General features: G+C 47.3%; 1 protein-coding gene across 4 annotated transcripts in view; it reads left to right on the forward strand.

Annotated features, from left to right (window-relative positions):
• The first annotated feature begins 23,703 nt into the window (after positions 1-23,703).
• Positions 23,704-25,454, forward strand: part of NR2C1 (nuclear receptor subfamily 2 group C member 1) — a 172,460-nt gene continuing 170,709 nt past the window's right edge. The window contains exon 1 of one of the 4 annotated variants that reach the window (XM_063927605.1): positions 23,704-24,070. The gene's annotated coding sequence lies outside the window, so the exon portion shown is untranslated. Of the gene's footprint in view, positions 24,071-24,370; positions 24,467-25,454 lie in introns of those variants that run through there. The other 3 variants (XM_063927603.1, XM_063927606.1, XM_063927604.1) reach the window with 3 other exon arrangements.

Consider the following 25,454-nt stretch of genomic DNA (forward strand, 5'->3'; position numbering starts at 1 on the left):
GGCACCACAATAGGCTGGTTCAAATGAAACGATGATACCACCCTAGGAAGAAATTGGGGACGAGTCCTCAATTCTGCCCTGTCCATATGGAAGATCAGATAAGGGTTTTTACATGACAAAACCGCCAATACTGACACACGCCTAGGCGAAGCTAAGGCCAATAGCATGACCACTTGCCACGTGAGATATTTTAGCTCCATGGTCTTAAGTGGCTCAAACCGGTGGGATTTCAGGAAATCCAACACAACGTTAAGATCCCAAGGTGCCACCGGTGGCACAAAAAGAGGCTGAATATGCAGCACCCCCGGAACAACGTCTGAACTTCAGGCAGTGAAGCCAGTTCATTTTTAGAGAAAATGTATAGGGCCGAAATCTTGACCTTTATGGATCCTAATTTTAGGCCCATAGTCACTCCTGACTGTAGGAAGTGCAGGAATCGACCCCGCTGGAATTCCTCTGTAGGGCCTTCCCGGCCTCACACCAAGCAACCTATTTTCGCCATATACAGTGAAAAAGTCTTGCTGTCACGTCTTTCCTAGCCTTTATCAGCGTAGGAATAACTGCATCCGGAATGCCCTTTTCCGCTAGGATCCGGCGTTCAACCGCCATGCCGTCAAATGCAGCCGCGGTAAATTTTGGAACAGACAGGGCCCCTGTTGCAACATGTCCTGTCTGAGAGGCAGAAGCCCTGAGTCCTCTGAGAGCATTTCCTGCAGCTCCGGGTACCGAGTCCTTCTTGGCCAATTCGGAGCAAAGAATATTGTTTTCACTCCTCCTTTTATTACAATTCTCAGCCCTTGGGTATGAGAGGAAGAGGAGGGAATACAGAGACCGACTGGAACACCCACGGTGTTACTAGTGCGACCACAGCTATCACCTAAGGGTCCCTTGACCCGGCGTAAAACCTTTTTTAGCTTTTTATTGAGGTGGGACGCCATCTAGTCCACCTTAGGCAGTTCCCATCAATTTGCAAACTGCGTGAAGACTTCCTGATGAAGTCCCCACTTTCCCGGGTGGAGGTCGTGCCTGCTGAGGAAGTCTGCTTCCCAGATGTCCACTCCCGGAACTAACACTGCTGACAGTGCGCTTACTTGATTCTCCGCCCAGCGAAGAATTCTGGTGGCTTCTACCCTCGCCACCCTGCTCCTTGTGCCGCCTTGGCGGTTTACATGGACCCCTGCGGTCTGACTGGATCAGAGCCGGTTGGTCGCGAAGCAGGATCTCCGCTTGACTTAGGGCGTTGTATATGGCCCTTAATTCCAGGATATTGATGTGAAGGCAAGTCAGTTGACTTGACCACAGACCTTGGAAATTTCTTCCCTGTGTAACTGCCCCCCACCCTCGGAGGCTTGCATCCGTGGTCACCAGGATCCAGTCCTGAATGCCGAATCTGCGGCCCTCGAGAAGGTGAGCACTCTGCAGCCACCACAGGAGAGACACCCTGGCCCTGGGGGATAGGGTGATTAACCGATGCATCTGAAGAGGTGATCCGGACCCCTTGTCCAGTAAGTCCCATTGGAAGGTCCTCGCATGGAACCTGCCTAAGGGGATGGCCTCGTATGATGCCACCATCCTTCCCAGGACTCGAGTGCAGTGATGCACTGACACCTGTTTTGGTTTTAATAGATTCCTGACCAGTGTCATGAGCTCCTGAGCTCTCTCTATCGGGAGATAACCCTTTTCTGGTCTGTGTCTAGGATCGTGCCTAGGAGAGGCAGATGAGCTGTAGGAAACAACTGCGACTTTGGAATATATAGACTCCAGCCGTGTTGCCGTTACACTTCCAGAGAAAGTGATACGCTGTTCAGCAACTGCTCTCTTGATCTCGCTTTTATGAGGAGATCGTCCAAGTACGTGATAATAGTGACACCTTGCTTCCGCAGGAGCACAATCATATCCGCCATTACCATGGTGAATATTCTCGGGGCCGTGGAGAGACCAAACGGCAACATCTGAAATTGGTAATGACAATCCTGTACCGCAATTCTGAGGTACGCCTAATGAGGTGGATAAATGGGGAACTGAAGGTATGCATCCCTTATGTCCCGATTCACAATAAAGTCTCCCCCTTTTTAGGCATGCACTGACCGCTCTTAGCGATTCCATCTTGAACTTGAACCTTCTCAGGTATATGTTCAGGGATTTTTAATTCAATATGGGTCTGACCGAACAGTCTGGTTTCGGGATTACAACATGGTCTAATAATAACACCCTCTTGTTGAAAGAGGGGGTGCCCTTGACCACCACCTGTTAAAGATACAATTTGTGAATTGCAGATAACACTGGCTCCCTCTCTTGGGGGGGGAAGTCCGCAGGGCCGTCGGTGAGGGGGCATCTTCTCACAGTCCAGCTTGTATCCGAGACGCAATATCTATTGCCCAGGGATCGAACAGGGAGTGAACCCACTTGTGGCTGAACTTACGAAGGCGTGTCCCCACTGGGCCTAGCTCCGCCTGTGGAGCCCCAGCGACATTGGTGGATTTTTGTAGGGGCCGGGGAGGACTTCTGTTCCTGGGAACTAGCTGCCCGGCTCTGACAAGAAAGGACGCCCCTCAGACTTTCTTGTTTCTTTATACGAAAGGCTGCATTTAATAATGTCGTGCTTTTTTAGGCTGTGCAGGAATATAAGGCAAACTAGCAGAATTACCAGCTATAGCTGTGGAGACCAGGCCCGAGAACCCTTCTCCACACAATCCTCAGCCTTCCATATGCCTCTTAAGTCGGCATCATCTGTCCAATGCATATTCTACAGGACACGTCAAGCAGAGATCGACATAGCTTTGACTCTAGGACCCAGTATACTCATGTCTCTTTGGGCATGCTTTATAACTATATATCTATCACTTAAGACAGCATCTTTAATATATTTATATTGCATACTAGGGTCTCATCTCTGCTGATAAGGTACCTGTCCACGCTGCCACAGCGCTATAAACCCATGCCGACACAATCGCCGGTCTGGGTAGTATACTAGAATGTGCACGCTATCTGCAGGATCCCTGAGAATAGCAAGTGCTACCGTCTGTGCAAACAGGACACCCCAGGGGAAGATTCTCAACATATCCTGGCCCTAGTGGGGAAAGGATACAGCCTGAGAATTCTCTTGTGGGAAGCTGCCGTCTCTTGTCTGGAGATTTCCGCTCTTTTTCCTCATGAGAGGAGGGAAATTTACCTCAGCATTCTTCCTCTTAAACATGTGTACTCTCGTGTCAGGGACAGATGAGTCATCAGTGATATGCAAATCATCTATTATTTCAATAATCATATATTGAATACCTTATAGCCATCTTGGCTGTAACTTTGCATTATCGAGGTCGACAGTGGAGTTAAACTCCATGTCGATACCAGTGTTTGTTATTATGGATAGTGAGCATTGAGAGACTCTGAAGGTCTCTGTGACATAGGGACAGACATGGGTAGATTTCCTGTCTGTTCCCTAACCTTTTGTGCAATAAATTCACCTTAGCACTTACACATATCCAAACAGGTGTCGGCGTTGTCGACGGAGACACCCTCTCACACACATATCCGCTCTATCACCTCCTTAGAGGAGCCTTTTACCTCAGACATGTCGACACACGCGTACCGACACACCACACACACAGGGGATGCTCTATTTGAGGACAGTTCCCCCACAAGGCCCTTTGGAGAGACAGAGAGAGAGTATGCCAGCACACACCCCAGCGCTATATAACCCAGGGATTACACTACAACTCAGTGTTTACCCAGTAGCTGCTGTATATACAAATTTTGCGCCTAAATTTATGTGCACCCCCTCTCTTTTCAAATACTTTCTTCTAGCAAGCTCAGGAGAGCCCACTAGGTGCATACAGCTCTGGCCGGGCACAGATTCTAACTGAGGTCTGGAGGAGGGGCATAGAGGGAGGAGCCAGTGCACACCAGATAGTACCTAATCTTTTGCTTTAGAGTGCCCAGTCTCCTGCGGAGCCCGTCTATTCCCCATGGTCCTTACGGAGTTCCCAGCATCCACTAGGACGTCAGAGAAAGGGTATTTGAGCTGGCCCAGGGCGCCCCTCATAGCGCCGCACCTGCTGTACCGCTGAGCCTTCCGGAGCGCAGTATCGGTACTGCGCTCCCACCCTGTTGCCGCCGTTCATACCAGCTCCCCGCCTTTCAGGTCAACGGTGACACACTCACCACCGGAGTCTTCTGGCTCTGTTAGGGGGTGGTGGCATGCTGCGGGAGTGAGCGGTTGCCTCGGGCAGCTAACGATCATCACCCTCAGGAGCTCAGTGTCCTGTCAGCGGAGATAGTGGCCATTAACCTCTCAGGGTTGGACACTACTCCCCCCTAGGTCCCACGAAGCAGAGAGGCTGTTGCCAGCAGCCTCCCTGTGCCTAAATTACTCTTCAACAAAAATAAAACTAAAGAAGCTCTAGGAGCTCCCCTAGCTGTGACCGCCTCCTCCGGGCACATTTTCTAAACTGGGTCTGGTAGGAGGGGCATAGAGGGAGAAGCCAGCCCACACTATCACACTATAAACTCTTAAAGTACCCATGGCTCCTAGTGTACCCATCTATACCCCATGGTACTAATGTGGACCCCAGCATCCTCTAGGACGTAAGAGAAAACAGATTATACAAACAATAAAAATAAGATTTTACTCACCGGTAAATCTATTTCTCGTAGTCCGTAGTGGATGCTGGGGACTCCGTAAGGACCATGGGGAATAGACGGGCTCCGCAGGAGACTGGGCACTCTTAGAAAGATTTAGTACTACTGGTGTGCACTGGCTCCTCCCTCTATGCCCCTCCTCCAGACCTCAGTTAAGGAAACTGTGCCCGGAAGAGCTGATATTACAAGGAAAGGATTTTGGAATCCAGGGTAAGACTCATACCAGCCACACCAATCACACCGTATAACTTGTGGTAAACTTACCCAGTCAACAGTATGAACAACAACAGAGCATCAAACAATGGATTCCAACATAACATAACCCTTTTATTAAGCAATAACTATATACACGTATTGCAGAAAGTCCGCACTTGGGACGGGCGCCCAGCATCCACTGCGGACTACGAGAAATAGATTTACCGGTGAGTAAAATATTATTTTCTCTAACGTCCTAGTGGATGCTGGGGACTCCGTAAGGACCATGGGGATTATACCAAAGCTCCCAAACGGGCGGGAGAGTGCGGATGACTTTGCAGCACCGAATGGGCAAACACAAGGTCCTCCTCAGCCAGGGTATCAAACTTGTAGAACTTAGCAAATGTGTTTGAACCCGACCAAGTAGCTGCTCGGCAAAGCTGTAATGCCGAGACCCCTCGGGCAGCCGCCCAAGAAGAGCCCACTTTCCTTGTGGAATGGGCTTTCACTGATTTTGGATGCGGCAATCCAGCCGCAGAATGAGCCTGCTGAATCGTGTTACAGATCCAGCGAGCAATGGTTTGCTTTGAAGCAGGAGCACCCAGCTTGTTGGATGCATACAGGATAAACAGCGAGTCAGTTTTCCTGACTCCAGCCGTCCTGGCTACATAGATCTTCAAAGCCCTGACTACATCAAGCAACTTGGAATCCTCCAAGTCACGAGTAGCCGCAGGCACCACAATAGGTTGGTTCAAATGAAAAGATGACACCACCTTCGGCAGAAATTGCGGACGAGTCCGTAATTCTGCCCTGTCCATATGGAAAACCAGATAGGGGCTTTTACATGACAAAGCCGCCAATTCTGACACACGCCTAGCCGAAGCTAAGGCCAATAGCATGACCACCTTCCACGTGAGATACTTTAGCTCCACGGTCTTAAGTGGCTCAAACCAGTGGGATTTCAGGAAACCCAACACCACGTTGAGATCCCAAGGTGCCACTGGTGGCACAAAAGGGGGCTGAATATGCAGCACTCCCTTAACAAACGTCTGAACTTCAGGAAGAGAAGCCAGTTCCTTTTGAAAGAAAATGGATAGGGCCGAAATCTGGACCTTAATGGACCCCAACTTCAAGCCCGTAGTCACTCCAGACTGTAGGAAGTGCAGGAACCGGCCCAGCTGGAATTCCTCTGTAGGGGCCTTCCTGGCCTCACACCAGGCAACATAGTTTCGCCATATACGGTGATAGTGTTTTGCTGTCACGTCCTTCCTAGCCTTTATCAGCGTAGGAATAACTTCATCCGGAATGCCTTTTTCCGCTAGGATCCTGCGTTCAACCGCCATGCCGTCAAACGCAGCCGCGGTAAGTCTTGGAACAGACAGGGCCCCTGTTGCAACAGGTCCTGTCTGAGAGGCAGAGGCCATGGGTCCTCTGTGAGCATTTCTTGCAGTTCCGGGTACCAAGTCCTTCTTGGCCAATCCGGAACAATGAGTATTGTTCTCACTCCTCTTTTTCTTACGATTCTCAGCACCTTGGGTATGAGAGGAAGAGGAGGAAACACATAGATCGACTGGAACACCCACGGTGTTAATAGTGCGTCCACAGCTATCGCCTGAGGGTCTCTTGACCTGGCGCAATACCTTTGTAGCTTTTTGTTGAGACGGGATGCCATCATGTCCACCTGTGGCAGTTCCCATCGATTTGTAATCTGAGTGAAGACTTTGTGATGAAGTCCCCACTCTCCCGGGTGGAGGTCGTGCCTGCTGAGGAAGTCTGTTTCCCAGTTGTCCACTCCCGGAATGAACACTGCTGACAGTGCTTGCACGTGATTCTCCGCCCAACGAAGAATCCTGGTGGCTTCCGCCATTGCCACTCTGCTCCTTGTGCCGCCCTGGCGGTTTACATGAGCCACTGCGGTGATGTTGTCTGACTGAATCAGCACCGGTTGGTTGCGAAGCAGAGGATCCGCTTGACTCAGGGCGTTGTATATGGCCCTTAGTTCCAGGATATTTATGTGCAGACAAGCCTCCTGACTTGACCACAACCCTTGGAAGTTTCTTCCCTGAGTGACTGCCCCCCACCCTCGGAGGCTCGCATCCGTGGTCACCAGGACCCAGTCCTGTATGCCGAACCTGCGGCCCTCGAGAAGGTGAGCACTCTGTAGCCACCACAGAAGAGACACCCTGGCCCTCGGGGACAGGGTGATCAGCCGATGCATCTGAAGATGCGATCCGGACCACTTGTCCACCAGATCCCACTGAAAGATCCTCGCATGGAACCTGCCGAAGGGAATGGCTTCGTATGATGCCACCATCTTTCCCAGGACTCGCGTGCAGCGATGCACCGACACTTGTTTCTGTCTTATGAGATCTCTGACTAGAATCACGAGCTCTTGAGCCTTCTCCGCCGGGAGAAACACCTTCTTCTGGTCCGTGTCCAGAATCATGCCCATAAAAGGCAGACGCGTTGTAGGAATCAGCTGCGACTTTGGGATATTCAGAATCCAGCCGTGCTGTTGCAATACTTCTTGAGAGTGTGCTACGCTGATTAGCAACTGCTCTCTGGACCTCGCCTTTATGAGGAGATCGTCCAAGTATGGGATAATTGTGACTCCTTGCTTTCGAAGGAGCACCATCATTTCTGCCATTACCTTGGTAAATATTCTCGGTGCCGTGGAGAGCCCAAACGGCAACGTCTGGAATTGGTAATGACAGTCCTGTACCACAAATCTGAGGTACTCCTGATGAGGTGGATAAATGGGGACATGCAAGTAAGCATCCTTGATGTCCAGAGACACCATAAAATCCCCCTCTTCCAGGCTTGCAATGACCGCTCTGAGCGATTCCATTTTGAACTTGAATCTTTTCGGATAAATGTTCAGGGACTTTAAATTCAATATGGGTCTGACCGAACCGTCCGGTTTCGGTACCACAAACATTGTGGAATAGTATCCTCTTCCTTGTTGAAGGAGGGGAACCTTTACCACCACCTGCTGGAGATATAACTTGTGAATTGCCGCTAACACTACTTCCTGTTCCATGGGGGAAGCTGGCAGGGCCGATTTGAGGTAACGGTGAGGGGGCATCACTTCGAATTCCAGCTTGTATCCCTGAGACACAATCTGTATAGCCCAGGGATCCACTTGTGAGCGAACCCACTGGTGGCTGAAATTTCGGAGACGCGCCCCCACCGCTCCTGTGGAGCCCCAGCGTCATGCGGTGGACTTAGTGGAAGCCGGGGAGGACTTCTGTTCCTGGGAACTAGCTGTATGGTGCAGCTTCTTCTGGAAATCAGCACTTTCTTATCGGGGGAATCCCACGCTTTCTCACATAATTCATTTAACTCATGTGAAGGGGGAAAAGTCACCTCTTGCTTTTTTCCCCATACATATAAACCCTCTTGTCAGGGACAGGGTTTACCTCTGATATATGCAATACATCCTTCATCGCTATAATCATGTAGCGGATGGCTTTAGCCATTTTTGGCTGCAATTTTGCATCATCGTCATTGGAGTCAGAATCCGTGTCGATATCTGTGTCAACAATTTTGGATAGTGGGCGCTTCTGAGACCCTGACGGCCTCTGCGCTGTAGGATCAGGCATGGGCTGAGACCCCGACTGTCCCAAGGCATCAGCTTTATCCAACCTTTTATGCAAGGAGTTTACATTATCATTTAACACCTTCCACATATCCATCCAATCAGGAGTCGGCGCGGTCGGCGGAGACACGTCATTCATCAGCACTTGCTCTGCCTCCACATAGGCCTCTTCGTCAAACATGTCGACACACGCATACCGACACACCACACACACAGGGGATGCTCTATATGAGAACAGGACCCCCACAAGGCCTTTTGGAGAGACAGAGAGAGAGTATGCCAGCACACACCCCAGCGCTATATGACCCAGGAATCACACAGTAACTTAGTGTTTACCCAGTAGCTGCTGTATATATGATTAATGCGCTAAATTTATGTGCCCCCCCTCTCTTTTTACCCTTTCTACCGTGAGTCTGCAGGGGAGAGCCTGGGGAGCTTCCTCTCAGCGGAGCTGTGGAGAGAAAATGGCGCTGGTGAGTGCTGAGGAAGAAGGCCCCGCCCCCTCAGCGGCGGGCTTCTCCCGCGATTTTGTGTAAAATTAATGGCGGGGGCTCATGCATATAACAGTGTCCAACTGTATATATGCTGCTTTTGCCAGGAGGTACTTAATTGCTGCCCAGGGCGCCCCCCCCCTGCGCCCTACAGTGACCGGAGTGTGTGAGTTAGTGTGGGCGCAATGGCGCACAGCTGCAGTGCTGTGCGCTACCTCATATGAAGACAGGAGTTTTCTGCCGCCGATTTTGACGTCTTCTTGCTTCAACCCGCTGGCTTCTGTCTTCTGGCTCTGCGAGGGGGACGGCGGCGCGGCTCCGGGACGGACGACAAGGTTAGGTTCCTGTGTTCGATCCCTCTGGAGCTAATGGTGTCCAGTAGCCTAAGAAGCGCAACCTAGCCGCAGTTAGTAGGTTTGCTTCTCTCCCCTCAGTCCCACGTAGCAGAGAGTCTGTTGCCAGCAGAAGCTCTCTGAAAATAAAAAACCTAACTAAAATACTTTCTTATTAGCAAGCTCAGGAGAGCTCACTAAAATGCACCCAGCTCTGACCGGGCACAGATTCTAACTGAGGTCTGGAGGAGGGGCATAGAGGGAGGAGCCAGTGCACACCAGTAGTACTAAATCTTTCTTAGAGTGCCCAGTCTCCTGCGGAGCCCGTCTATTCCCCATGGTCCTTACGGAGTCCCCAGCATCCACTAGGACGTTAGAGAAATATGATTATGAAAGTAGAGTCTCAAACGGAGTCAGAGATCTAGAGGAAGAGAGACAATGAAGTGTCAGACTTGAATGTTGGCAAAACTAGTAGTAAGTATACCAAGCTTGGCAGTACCATCCTAACACCTCAATACATGAGAAGCAAATTTAGCTGAAACCTGGAGGGAATGTTGGATTTTGTCAAATAGGGGTATTAAGAGTGATGGCTGGGAAGCGATCTCATAATATATTTTTACACTAGTTCCAGCAATAACTGGATGGGATCTCACCTGTTTGAGAGGCAAATATGCCAACAATGGAAGACAGAGGATATACTACAGGAATTCGCTTTTAGAGACCCACCAAGGGGCCTATGAACTTGCAAACCTGTTGACTGCCTGACTTAAGTTGGTTGCAGAATTTTAAAAAAACTGTCAGCGAACCTGTTGCCACCACTGGTGATAGTGCGTCAAAGGGTGAGAAAGCCAATGTGTTGTGGCTTGAGTCTCCAAACTGTGTAGGGATGGCCATTGACCAACGATGATTCAAAATAATTGATGGTCTATGACCGTTGTCAAATACTTTTACCATCGATGGGGGAGAACCAGATTGTTTCCCACCAGCGATGGTTCAGCCCTACCAAATATTTTAATTATTTTTCTTCAAAGTGTCAGGGCACAGAGCTTAGCCATGCCTCATGGGTCTGATTGGCCCATTGTTCATTTTACAGTACTGCAGGGGTGACCATTGATGGGTAAAATCATTGATGGTTCCCTTACAGATGATTTTACACCACTGAGGTTATCCAATGGGCGAAGTGCAGAGTTTTCTGCAAGGGAACTAAAATGGTAGAAAATATAGTGCTGGCAAAAAATAAGATTTTACTCACCGGTAAATCTATTTCTCGTAGTCCGTAGTGGATGCTGGGTACTCCGTAAGGACCATGGGGAATAGACGGGCTCCGCAGGAGACTGGGCACTCTAAAGCAAAAGATTAGGTACTACATCTGGTGTGCACTGGTTCCTCCCTCTATGCCCCTCCTCCAGACCTCAGTTAGGGAAACTGTGCCCGGAAGAGCTGACATTACTAGGAAAGGATTTGGAATCCAGGGTAAGACTCATACCAGCCACATCAATCACACCGTACAACTTGTGATAATTATACCCAGTTAACAGTATGAACAACAACTGAGCCTCATTAAACTGATGGCTCAGAACAAAAAACCCTATAGTTAAGCAATAACTATATACAAGTATTGCAGAATTCCGCACTTGGGACGGGCTCCCAGCATCCACTACGGACTACGAGAAATAGATTTACCGGTGAGTAAAATCTTATTTTCTCTGACGTCCTAGTGGATGCTGGGTACTCCGTAAGGACCATGGGGATTATACCAAAGCTCCCAAACGGGCGGGAGAGTGCGGATGACTCTGCAGCACCGAATGAGCAAACTCAAGGTCCTCCTCAGCCAGGGTATCAAACTTGTAGAATTTTGCAAACGTGTTTGATCCCGACCAGGTAGCAGCTCGGCAAAGTTGTAAAGCCGAGACCCCTCGGGCAGCCGCCCAAGAAGAGCCCACCTTCCTCGTGGAATGGGCTTTGACTGATTTAGGATGCGGCAGTCCAGCCGCAGAATGTGCAAGGTGAATCGTGCAACAGATCCAGCGAGCAATAGTCTGCTTTGAAGCAGGAGCACCCAGCTTGTTGGGTGCATGCAGGATAAACAGCGAGTCAGTTTTTCTGACTCTAGCCGTCCTGGAAACATAGATTTTCAGGGCCCGGACTACATCCAGCAACTTGGAAGCCTCCAAGTCCCGAGTAGCCGCAGGCACCACAATAGGTTGGTTCAAATGGAACGCTGATACCACCTTAGGGAGAAATTGGGGACGAGTCCTCAATTCTGCCCTGTCCATATGGAAGATCAGATAGGGGCTTTTGCATGACAAAGCCGCCAATTCTGACACACGCCTAGCCGAAGCCAAGGCCAAAAGCATGACCACTTTCCACGTGAGATATTTCAACTCCACGGTCTGAAGTGGCTCAAACCAATGTGATTTTAGGAAATCCAACACAACGTTGAGATCCCAAGGTGCCACTGGGGGCACAAAAGGGGGCTGAATATGCAGCACTCCCTTAACAAACGTCTGAACTTCAGGCAGTGAAGCCAGTTCTTTTTGAAAGAAAATAGACAGGGCCGAAATCTGGACTTTAATGGATCCCAATTTTAGGCCCATAGTCACTCCAGACTGTAGGAAGTGCAGAAATCGACCCAGCTGAAATTCTTCTGTTGGGGCCTTCATAGCCTCACACCAAGCAACATATTTTCGCCATATGCGGTGATAATGTTTTGCTGTCACATCCTTCCTAGCTTTTATCAGCGTAGGAATGACTTCAACAGGAATGCCCTTTTCCATCAGGATCCGGCGTTCAACCGCCATGCCGTCAAACGCAGCCGCGGTAAGTCTTGGAACAGACAGGGCCCCTGCTGTAGCAGGTCCTGTCTGAGAGGCAGAGGCCAAGGGTCCTCTGAGATCATTTCTTGTAGTTCCGGGTACCAAGTCCTTCTTGGCCAATCCGGAACGATGAGTATAGTTCTTACTCCTCTCTTTCTTATTATCCTCAGTACCTTTGGTATAAGAGGAAGAGGAGGGAACACATAAACCGACTGGTACACCCACGGTGTCACTAGAGCGTCCACAGCTATCGCCTGAGGGTCCCTTGACCTGGCGCAATATCTTTTTAGCTTTTTGTTGAGGCGGGACGCCATCATGTCCACCTGTGGCCTTTCCCAACGATTTACAATCAGCTGGAAGACTTCTGGATGAAGTCCCCACTCTCCCGGGTGGAGGTCGTGCCTGCTGAGGAAGTCTGCTTCCCAGTTGTCCACTCCCGGAATGAACACTGCTGACAGTGCTATCACGTGATTTTCCACCCATCGGAGAATCCTTGTGGCTTCTGCCATCGCCATCCTGCTTCTTGTGCCGCCCTGTCGGTTTACATGGGCGACCGCCGTGATGTTGTCTGACTGAATCAGCACTGGCTGATTTTGAAGCAGGGGTTTTGCCTGACTTAGGGCATTGTAAATGGCCCTTAGTTCCAGAATGTTTATGTGTAGGGAAGCTTCCTGACTCGACCATTGTCCTTGGAAGTTTCTTCCCTGAGTGACTGCCCCCCAACCTCGGAGGCTTGCATCCGTGGTCACCAGGACCCAGTCCTGTATGCCCAATCTGCGGCCCTCGAGTAGATGAGCACTCTGCAGCCACCACAGCAGAGACACCCTGGCCCTCGGGGACAGGGTGATCAGCCGATGCATCTGAAGATGCGATCCGGACCACTTGTCTAACAGATCCCACTGAAAGATCCGTGCATGGAACCTGCCGAATGCAATTGCCTCGTAAGAAGCTACCATCTTTCCCAGGACTCGCGTGCATTGATGCACCGACACCTGTCTTGGTTTTAGGAGGTCTCTGACCAGAGATGACAACTCCTTGGCCTTCTCCTCCGGGAGAAACACCTTCTTCTGTTCTGTGTCCAGAATCATACCCAGGAACAGCAGACGCGTCGTAGGAACCAGCTGCGACTTCGGGATATTCAGAATCCAGCCGTGCTGTTGTAGTACTTCCTGAGATAGTGCTACTCCGACCAACAACTGCTCCCTGGACCTCGCCTTTATAAGGAGATCGTCCAAGTACGGGATAATTATAACTCCCTTCTTTCGAAGGAGTATCATCATTTCGGCAATTACTTTGGTAAATACCCTCGGTGCCGTGGACAGACCAAACGGCAACGTCTGGAATTGGTAATGGCAGTCCTGTACCACAAAACGGAGGTACACCTGGTGAGGTGGGTAAATGGGGACATGTAGGTAAGCATCCTTGATGTCCAGCGAAACCATGTAATCCCCCTCTTCCAGGCTTGCAATAACCGCCCTGAGCGATTCCATTTTGAACTTGAACTTCCTTATATAAGTGTTCAAGGATTTCAAATTTAGAATGGGTCTCACCGAACCGTCTGGTTTCGGTACCACAAACATTGTGGAATAGTAACCCCGTCCCTGTTGAAGGAGGGGAACTTTTATTATCACCTGCTGGAGGTACAGCTTGTGAATTGCCGCCAGTACTACCTCCCTGTCCTCGGGAGTAGCTGGCAAGGCTGATTTGAGGTAACGGCGAGGGGGAGACGTCTCGAATTCCAGCTTGTATCCCTGAGATACCACTTGTAGAACCCAGAGATCCACCTGTGAGCGAACCCACTGGTCGCTGAAGTTCCGGAGACGTGGCCCCACCGCACCTGGCTCCACATGTGGAGCCCCAGCATCATGCGGTGGACTTAGTGGAAGCAGGGGAGGATTTTTGTTCTTGGGAACTGGCTGTATGGTGCAGCTTTTTCCCTCTACCCCTGCCTCTGGGCAGAAAGGACGCGCCTCTAACCCGCTTGCCTTTCTGAGGCCGAAAGGACTGTACTTGATAATACGGTGCTTTCTTAGGCTGTGAGGGAACCTGAGGTAAAAAAGTCGACTTCCCAGCTGTTGCTGTGGATACGAGGTCCGAAAGACCGTCCCCAAACAATTCCTCACCCTTATAAGGCAAAATTTCCATGTGCCTTTTAGAATCAGCATCACCTGTCCACTGCCGAGTCCATAATACTCTCCTGGCAGAAATGGACATCGCATTAATTCTAGATGCCAGCCGGCAAATGTCCCTCTGTGCATCTCTCATATATAAGACTACGTCTTTAATATGCTCTATGGTTAGCAATATAGTGTCCCTGTCAAGGGAATCAATGTTATCAGACAGGGAATCAGACCACGCTGCTGCAGCACTGCACATCCATGCTGAAGCAATAGCAGGTCTCAGTATAGTACCTGAGTGTGTATACACAGACTTCAGGATAGCCTCCTGCTTTCTATCTGCAGGCTCCTTTAAGGCGGCCGTATCCTGAGACGGCAGTGCCACCTTTTTTGATAAGCGTGTGAGCGCCTTGTCCACCTTAGGGGATGTCTCCCAGCGTAACCTATCCGTTGGCGGGAAAGGGTACGCCATTAGTAACCGCTTAAAAAATTACTAGTTTCTTATCTGGGGAACCCCACGCTTCTTCACACAATTCGTTTAACTCATCAGATGGGGGAAAAGTCACTGGCTGCTTTTTCTCCCCAAACATAATACCCTTTTTTGTGGTAACTGGGTTAATGTCAGAAATGTGCAACACATTTTTCATTGCCGTAATCATGCATCGGATGGCCCTAGTGGATTGTATATTTGTCTCATCCTCGTCGACACTGGATTCAGACTCCGTGTCGACATCTGTGTCTGCCATCTGAGGTAGCGGGCGTTTTTGAGCCCCTGACGGCCTCTGAGATGCCTGGGCAGGCGCGGGCTGAGATGCCGGCTGTCCCAAAGCTGCGTCATCGAACCTTTTATGCAAGGAGTTGACACTGTTGGTTAATACCTTCCACATATCCATCCACTCAGGTGTCGGCCCCGCAGGGGGCGACATCACACTTATCGGCACCTGCTCCGCCTCCACGTAAGCGTCCTCATCAAACATGTCGACACAGCCGTACCGACACACTGCACACACACACAGGGAATGCTCTGACTGAGGACAGGACCCCACAAAGTCCTTTGGGGAGACAGAGTATGCCAGCACACACCAGAGCGCTATATAACAGAGGGATAGACACTATACACAAAGTGAATTTTCCCCCTATAGTTGCTTATATCACAATTTTGCGCCTAAATTTATGTGCCCCCCCTCTCTTTTTTACCCTTTCTGTAGTGTTTACTGCAGGGGAGAGCGCTGGCTGTGCTGAGGGAGATAGCCCCGCCCCTTCAACGGCAGGCTTCTCCCGCTTTTTATATCGTTAATGGCGGGGGTTTCTGCACATATACAGTGTTAAACACTGTATTATGTGCTTTTTATTGCCAAAAGGTATCTTAATTGTAGCCCAGGGCGCCCCCCCCCCCAGCGCTCTGCACCCACCAGTGACCGGAGCGTGTGGTGTGCTGTGGGAGCAATCGCGCACAGCTGCAGTGCTGTGCGCTACCTTATTGAAGACCGAAGTCTTCAGCCGACGATTTCTTCCGTCTTCTGGCTCTGCAAGGGGGACGGCGGCGCGGCTCCGGGAACGGACGATCGAGGTCGGGCCCTGTGTTCGATCCCTCTGGAGCTAATGGTGTCCAGTAGCCTAGAAGCACAAGCTAGCTGCAAGCAGGTAGGTTTGCTTCTCTCCCCTAAGTCCCACGTAGCAGTGAGTCTGCTGCCAGCAGATCTCACTGAAAATAAAAAACCTAACAAATACTTTTCTTTCTAGGAAGCTCAGGAGAGCCCCTAGAGTGCATCCAGCTCTGGCCGGGCACAGATTCTAACTGAGGTCTGGAGGAGGGGCATAGAGGGAGGAGCCAGTGCACACCAGATGTAGTACCTAATCTTTTGCTTTAGAGTGCCCAGTCTCCTGCGGAGCCCGTCTATTCCCCATGGTCCTTACGGAGTACCCAGCATCCACTAGGACGTCAGAGAAAAAAAGGAGTATCCAAAGTATACTTGATACGGGTATAGTTTGTTGTGCAGGCAGCCACCTGCACCGGGGCAAGCACAAAAGAGCCCATTGCAGGCTTGCCATGCTGTGGGCACGGTGGTGCGTAACGCTATTAATTCTCCCTCCAGGGGCGTTGTGGACCCCCCAAGAGGTAGAATAGTTGTCGGTATGCCGGCTGTCGGGATTCCAGTGCCGGTATACTGAGCACCAGGATCCCCACAGCTGGCATATCAAATACCATCCCTCGATACCAACAATTTACTTATTAAGAACAGGTAAGATACAATTATTATTATCCTTTATTTATATGGTGCCACAAGGGTTCCGCAGTGCCCAATTACAGAGTACATAAGCAAATAAACCAGGAAAACCGTGACTTATGGTGTGTACACATGGTGAGATTTTTTTCTTTCGATTTTGACTATATAGTCAAAATCGCAAGAAAAGTTAGTGCAAATTGCAAGGTGTTATGCCACTTGCGATCCTGATTCACAGTCCCGCCAGGTTGGTATCGCAAGAAAAGATAGACTGTGCGGGCAAGTCAATCCTTGCTCGATCAGCGTCATTCTGCGGCGTCCAGCCGTCCGCTGATCGTCTCAGCTGTTCTTGCCTCTATAGAAATGTCCGTTCCCGGACTTCCGGTTCTGTGATGCCTCACTTTTTTTGATATTTTGGGTATGGATTATGTACACTGCATTTGTATCAGATGGAATGAATGGTGAAGAACGATTTTAACACCATGGAACCAAGAAATCCGGGCAGAGGATATCAGTATGTGAAAAACGGAGGGACAGGAAGTGAGGCATCACAGAACCGGAAGTCCGGGAACGGACATTTCTATAGAGGCAAGAACAGCTGAGACGATCAGCGGACGGCTGGACGCCACAGAATGACGTCACCTCCACGACAGGAAATGACAGGTGGATCCATGGACAGCATAACGAGATCCGGAGTACGGGGATTACATCACTTCCGGTATCGGATGACCGGAAGTTACCCGTGGCCTGGACTATGTATAAGAAATAGAGAGATTCAACTATGTATAGATTAGGTAATTAGGTATACAGATTCCTGGTGGATGTTCTCTAGGGAAAACACCTGAAATGAATATGTTATTAGTGGGGTATATAAGGAACAAAATGCAGGTAACTCTCACACCTTGACAAAGACCCTGGCACGGGTCGAAACGCGTTGGTGGAGAGGCCTGCACTGGACAATCAGACGTACCCTTGGGGGAACTAAAGGAGATCAGACTAACGGGGCCCCGTTATTGCTGTTTAACACCTTTATCCACTCGGGTACGATCATCCTTTGTTTTTAATTGATGTTTGTATGTTATTAAAAGGATTTTTTATCACGACATCCTTCTCCTATGCATTTCTTTTGGAGGAAAAAAGTGCATGGCCTTTCCAGATTAAGGCGTGGAGAAGAAAAAGACCTACCTTACGTGCACAATATATATCAGTGAAATCGTGAGTGTTTAAAGAAGGGGGCAACCCCGGTATTCGTTGTACATATGGTGTTGAGTGAATGACCATAAGGATCAGCATTATATGCATGTTTCCCTCTGCACTGTTGTAAGTGTTGTGGAAGGGGGGTTTCCCCGTCACTATCTCCTTGACTTCTGGGGAATTATATAGAGTGAATAGTGATTATACCTCACAATAATACACGAGGATCGTGGTGTATATTCTGTTTTTTTTCATGAACATACAACGTGAAAATTGAAAGGAAGGAAATCCCAGATCCACTGCTTTAAAAATTAAGGGAAGTGTACTGATACATTGTGAGCGCCTAAAGCGCAATATTTGGTTCTTTGTTTATACTTGTTTTCTGTGGAATTTGTGTGACTCCACATTCAAATATTGTTTAGGCTGCAACACAATAGCGCACCAAGGCACCCCAAACTTTTGTACATTGGTTCCTATAACTCACACTCAGGGGTATCCATAGTGCTGCTTAAAAAATATGTTCTCTTTAGAAGAAAAAGGTTAGAATCACTGTTTGATAATCCCATCAATAATGAAAATTTCCGAGAGGAAAATTTGGATAATATTATGAGTAACCTTGAGAAAGATATGGTAAAAGAAAGTCATGTGTGGTGGGAGATAGCAATGCTGGAAAAGTATATATCACTCCAGATGATACCACAGGGCCTAGTTGTTGATAAAAAGTCCTCATTCACCAATGCGGAGGAGTCCTTTGTAAAAGAATGGGAACATATCACCAGGAAGTGCTCCTTCGCATTGATGGAACTTATCATTAGAAAAAGGAAGGACGATTTAAAAAAATTGGAAGAGAGTATTAATGACAATAAGGCACTAGTTACTCTGTTTATCTTGTTGCCAGAATATAAAGAATTAGAACAAAAGATAGAACAGAAACTGGTTAAAACAAAAAAAATACTTAAAGAAAGGAAACTCAGGAAATTTAAAAGAGATAGTAAGGGGGATAACATAACAGAGGATAAGGAAAAAATGGAGAAAATAAAGAGAGATACAGGGGATAAATTACAGAAAGAGCATAGACCTGTGCGAACACCATTTAAGAAAAACACCTATAATAGACGATCACATGAACATACCCAAAATTACAACAGGGAAGATAGATGGAAACCCAGAGATAACACATATTATAGAAGAGACTGGGGAAAAAAGAGCACCAGAATGGAGAGGGAACCATTTTGATCATAGGGATCCATATAGGAGGGAATGGTGGGCAATACCCACCACCAATAGATTTGGCCCTTTGGAGGATGTAAAAAGTCCCCGAACTCCGCGCCCTTTTTTAGGGAATGGTCGGAACAGATTCACTCAGAGATAAACCCCATTCAGAAACAGAAAACTAAAAGAAGAAAAAGAGGGGGGAAAAAGAAATACAGACCCAAACTTAAGAAGAAGGAACCTAAACAGAAAGGAATAGACAGTGCTACATTGGAAAAAGGGAAAGTCAAAATTTTTAATTTAAGCTCCCACATTCTGGAACATAATGAACAGTTAGTGTTGGAAAAGGGGCTAAAGTACGCCCCTGCAAGTAAGGTCAATGAATTCGATTTGTTCGTTGACATTCAAAAGTATATAAGAAAACTTACGGTTAAGAAGTTCTTACATAGAAACATAGAAACATAGAATTTGTCGGCAGATAAGAACCACTTGGCCCATCTAGTCTGCCCCTTTTTTTTTTTTTATATATTATTTTTTTTTATCACTAACCTTATTTGATCCTTATTTCTTTGTAAGGATATCCTTATGTCTATCCCATGCATGTTTAAATTGCTCTACTGTCTTAGCCTCTACCACCTCTGATGGGAGGCTATTCCACTTGTCCACTACCCTTTCTGTGAAATAATTTTTCCGCAAATTTCCCCTGAACCTCCCCCCCTCCAGTCTCAGTGCATGTCCTCGTGTCCTATTGCTTCTCTTCATTTGGAGAATGTTTCCCTCCTGGACTTTGTTAAAACCCTTCATATATTTGAAAGTTTCTATCATGTCGCCCCTTTCTCTTCTCTGCTCCAAACTATACATATTGAGATTTCTTAGTCTTTCTGGGTATGTTTTGTGATGTAGGCCATGCACCATTTTAGTTGCCCTCCTTTGTACAGTTTCTAATGTATTAATATCCTTTTGAAGATATGGCCTCCAGAACTGAATACAGTATTCTAGATGAGGCCGTACCAATGACCTATACAGTGGCATTATTACTTCTTTCTTTCTGCTGCTGATTCCTCTCCCAATGCAGCCAAGCATCTGACTAGCCTTCCTCATTGCCTTGTTACATTGCTTACCTGCCTTTAAGTCATCTGAAATAGTGACTCCTAGATCCCTTTCCTCCTCAGTAGTTTCCTATCCAAAGGGGAAGAAACAACACAAGAAATAGTGGAGGAGGGGTCTTACTCTACATTTAAACCCAAATCCACTTTCTACCCCACGTATCTTAAAGGAGGTTTCATAGAAACTTTCACGGCACAAGTTTTGAAGGATGTAGAGAACATTAAAAAGAAAAAAATCAACTTTAATTTAACAACTAAGGAAAGACAGGCATTGGAAGAACTCAAATCCAATAAAGATTTAATAATTAAACCCGCTGACAAGGGGGGGGGGGGGAATTGTAATTTTAGATGTATCAACATATGAGACTGAGGTGTATAGACAATTAGGAGACAGCAAAACTTACAAAAAGATTAAAAAAGATCCAACTGAAGCTTTTTGTAAAGACCTTGCTGACATTATAGAAGTTTACAAAAATAATGGGACTATCAATGAAACCACATGTAAATTTCTCATGAATGAGAACCCCAAAATACCGGTGATTTATGTATTGCCTAAGATACATAAGGACCCCAAAAACCCCACGGGTAGACCCATCGTGTCGGGCATCGAATCTATTACTGCCAATCTTTCCGCATTTATAGATTCTTACCTCCAACCGCTAGTGCTTCTGAATAAATCCCATCTTAAAGACACTAGGGATATTTTGAATAAGTTACTAAACATCGAGTGGAAAGAAGGGTACTATATGGTTAGTGCAGATGTAAGTTCATTATATACTATTATTGAGCACAGTAAAGGTATTAGAGCTGCAAAAGAAGCTTTGATAACATCAAATATGGACATCACACTACAGGAATTTATATTAAAGGGAATCCAATTTATATTGGAACATAATTTTTTTCTCTTTAAAGGTGAATTTTTTATTCAGCTGACAGGGACGGCCATGGGTACCAGGTTCGCCCCAAGCTATGCCAACATATTCTTAGGACTCTGGGAGGAAGAGTCCGTGTGGCATAGTGAATTTGGGGCGGACCTGGTACTATGGTCACGCTATATAGATGACATTTTTTTCGTATGGAAGGGGAGTAGAGATAGGTTGGAGGAATTTTGCACATATTTAAATACCAATGACCTCAATATTAAACTAACATTCGAGATTGAAACAGAGAAATTGAACTTTTTGGATATTACTATCTATATTAAGGAAAATAATATATGCACACAGACATATCAAAAACCAACAGACTGTTCCTCATATATATATGCTGATAGTTGCCATCATAAAAACTGGTTAAACTCTATTCCGGAAGGACAGTTTAAGAGGTTGAGACATAATTGTACTGAAGATACGGTTTTTGAACTTCAAGCAGAGAATATGAAAGAATCTTTCCTTTCATGTGGATATGATAAATACCAGGTGGAGAAAGGTTTAGATACAGCAGCAAATGCAAACCGAACAGATTTATTATGCACAAATAAAAAAACTAAAAAGAAAAGTAAAGAGTTTCAGTGGGCATTCATTACAAACTATAATGCTCAACATAGAGAAATTGAAAAAGTGTTTAGAAGACACTGGAACACATTAAAATTAGATCCGGTCATAGGACCTCATTTGCCACAGAAACCTGTACATATTTATAGGAAGGCGGCCAATATTAAATCCCAATTAGTTAAAAGTATACACTCAGAAGCTAAACGACCTGGTTATAATCGATCAAAGGGCTTCTATAGATGCAGTAACTGTATTGGGTGTCGGAATATCAGTGGAGGAACAACATCAAAATATGAAACTATTCTAATTAATGCACGGGAATTTAAGATAACAGAATTTATCACATGTAACACCGCTAACGTGATTTACACCATAGTTTGCGACTGTAATAAATTCTATATTGGTCGGACTTCAAGACCTCTTAAGGTTAGACTTGGAGAGCATCTGAGGAACATAAAAAATGGGCTTGAAACGCACTCGTTGTCAGCACACTTTAAAACTGTGCATAACTGTTCTGTAAATCATATAAAGGGCTTTTTGGGGATTAAACATATTAAACCCACATAAAAAGAGATAAAAATACTACTATTCGTCTAGCAAAATCCGAAATGCAACTTCTACATACTTTCAAAACTCTGGTACCAGTAGGGTTAAATCAAGATTTCGAGGTTAAGTGGTTTTTATAACCTATATAGTTTTTACAGGCATATTGTAACATTTTTAACTGTAAATTATTTTTATTGACAAGTCATCAAGATTCTATTTATTTATTATATATTTTTTTTTATATTTTGGGTATGGATTATGTACACTGCATTTGTTTCAGATGGAATGAATGGTGAAGAACGATTTTAACACCATGGAACCAAGAAATCCGGGCAGAGGACATCAGTATGTGAAAAACGGAGGGACAGGAAGTGAGGCATCACAGAACCGGAAGTCCGGGAACGGACATTTCTATAGAGGCAAGAACAGCCGAGACGATCAGCGGACGGCTGGACGCCGCAGAATGACGTCACCTCCACGACGGGAAATGACAGGTGGATCCATGGACAGCATAACGAGATCCGGAGTACGGGGATTACATCACTTCCGGTATCGGATGACCGGAAGTTACCCGTGGCCTGGACTATGTATAAGAAATAGAGAGATTCAACTATGTATAGATTAGGTAATTAGGTATACAGATTCCTGGTGGATGTTCTCTAGGGAAAACACCTGAAATGAATATGTTATTAGTGGGGTATATAAGGAACAAAATGCAGGTAACTCTCACACCTTGACAAAGACCCTGGCACGGGTCGAAACGCGTTGGTGGAGAGGCCTGCACTGGACAATCAGACGTACCCTTGGGGGAACTAAAGGAGATCAGACTAACGGGGCCCCGTTATTGCTGTTTAACATCCAATCACCTTTATCCACTCGGGTACGATCATCCTTTGTTTTTAATTGATGTTTGTGTGTTATTAAAAGGATTTTTTATCACGACATCCTTCTCCTATGCATTTCTTTTGGAGGAAAAAAGTGCATGGCCTTTCCAGATTAAGGCGTGGAGAAGAAAAAGACTTACCTTACGTGCACAATATATATCAGTGAAATCGTGAGTGTTTAAAGAAGGGGGCAACCCCGGTATTCGTTGCACATATGGTGTTGAGTGAATGACCATAAGGATCAGCATTATATGCTCTGCACTGTTGTGGAAGGGGGGTTTCCCCGTCACTATCTCCTTGACTTCTGGGGAATTATATAGAGTGAATAGTGATTATACCTCACAATAATACACGAGGATCGTGGTGTATATTCTGTGTTTTTTTTCATGAACATACAACGTCAAAATTGAAAGGAAGGAAATCCCAGATCCACTGCTTTAAAAATTAAGGGAAGTGTACTGATACATTGTGAGCGCCTAAAGCGCAATATTTGGTTCTTTGTTTATACTTGTTTTGTGGAATTTGTGTGACTCCACATTCAAATATTGTTTAGGCTGCAACACAATAGCGCACCAAGGCACCCCAAACTTTTGTACATCTGAATAGCATTGTTTAAAGTTGGGTTTTTTATATATATATTTTTTTATTAAACAAATCTTATTGTGAACCGAATCTTCCTTCGTGAGTTTTTCAATTGTTTTTGGCCTTAATAGACACTCAATTTAGTACAACGCCCTCTGCATCTTCTTCCCCATAAAGCCTCGGGGAAAACCGGCCAAAGCTTAACGTCCCATGCACTAACAGCGACACCAGCCCCACACATTGCTCATAAAACCGCGGACAGTGGCGACCGCCATACCGAGACCGCTCTGGGAAAAGCTACTGTGGGCCTCCCAGCCACAGCGCCCAGCATCGCGTGGTCGCCACATCTGGCCATACGATACGTTACTAGCAGCCGCGTATCCGAACAACGGGCAGGACAGGAGCCGGAGCCAGCACTCCCTTCCGTCTCCTCTCCCCAAGCTCCTGTCCGCGTCATCCCGCACAGCGCGCCCGGTGACGTAATCACGGCCCCCAATGACGTCTCGGTCACGGGGAGGAGCCGCGCACTCGGTGGAGCTGAGGGAGGGTCACGAACTCTGACCCGCCGGGAACCGTGTACGGCACACAACGTAGTACACGTCACCTGACAACCGTTCTACAACCAGCTAGTTTCCAGGACGCAGGTAAGAGAGGCCCGGGCGCTGTGAAGTAGGATGCGGTGCAGCCGGTGGGGAAAAGGCTGGGGCATGGTGTGCGCCGGTGCCGCTTGGGGAACCGCGCGAGTGCTCCAGCTGTCACGCGCCCCCACGTGTCCCACTGGGTATCGGCACGTCCGGAACGTCGTGACCGTATGACGCTTTAACCCTCTGACAGTGACCTCTGACCTCCACCCGACAGGAACAGCTTCCCGGACGCGCGTCTCCCTTCCCCCCTCGCGCCTATGCTCGCACCCCCGTCCGCGCTCCCATTTGTGTGCGCGCGCGCGCCTCGCTGTGTCACCACCGGCGCGTGTGCTCCGTCTATGCAGCTCAGTGTCAGCGACGGAGGCCGCGGGCGGCGGCTGCTGATGCTGTCCCTATGTATGTGTCAGTGTGGGAGCTTCCTGCGCATCAGCAGCACACTATATTGATTTTACATACCTCTCCAGGAGGGACACAATGCTCTGCTTCTGGACTTTTCTCTTCATGTATGATTGCTGGCACCTGTGTTGAACAGGTTAATGGATAAGAAAGGTGTTTCAGCACAGGTGATGGCAATCATAAATTAAGAGGGAAGTCCAGGAGCAGAGCATTCTGTTCCTCCTGGATAGGGTCATGTTGGGAGGTATGCTTTTATACATACGTTAAGTACACACATATACACACACACACCATACTGCATTTCACCTGGCTTTAATTGGCAATGGAACCTGTGTAAAGCCGGGTATTCACTAGGCGATTTCTGCATAAAAAATAAACGATAACGACTATTATCATTTATTTTTAGCCTGAAATCGTCCAGTGTGTATTGGATTAATATTGGTGAAGTATGTGTGCTCCCGCACGTATTTCAGCGGTCACCAATATTGAGCTGACATACAGCTCAACCCGTCAATGTCGGGCTGAGCTGCATGTTCCGGAATGCCGTCGGTGATGTCACTGAACGTTATCGTTGAACTATAACATAACGTTCAGTGTGTACGTATTATATCGCTGAACGCTATATCGTTAACGATATAGTCTTTCATCGCCGGCATACCTGCAATGCCTAGTGCAGTGGTTCCCAAACTTTTATGAATCACGGCTCCCTAGAGTATCAGCATTTTTTTCACGGCACCCTATGATAAAAGTTTTTTACAGAAAGATGTAAAAAATATTATTTAATTAAGAAAACTGTGTCTACCTGTCATCCTTAGGTTTTGTTATGTGATTGTGTACAGTTTTTGCTTCTGATTGTCCACATGTATTATGATTGGCAACCACCCGCACTGGTTTTACTTATTACTTTGACCATAAATAATCTGATTTGGTCCTGGGCCACCAAGCCAAGTCACCCCTGCACGAGTCTTCAGCACACAGTTTGAGAACC

The sequence above is a fragment of the Pseudophryne corroboree genome, chromosome 6 (assembly GCF_028390025.1).
Source record: "Pseudophryne corroboree isolate aPseCor3 chromosome 6, aPseCor3.hap2, whole genome shotgun sequence".
In the NCBI taxonomy this organism is placed as follows: domain Eukaryota; kingdom Metazoa; phylum Chordata; class Amphibia; order Anura; family Myobatrachidae; genus Pseudophryne; species Pseudophryne corroboree.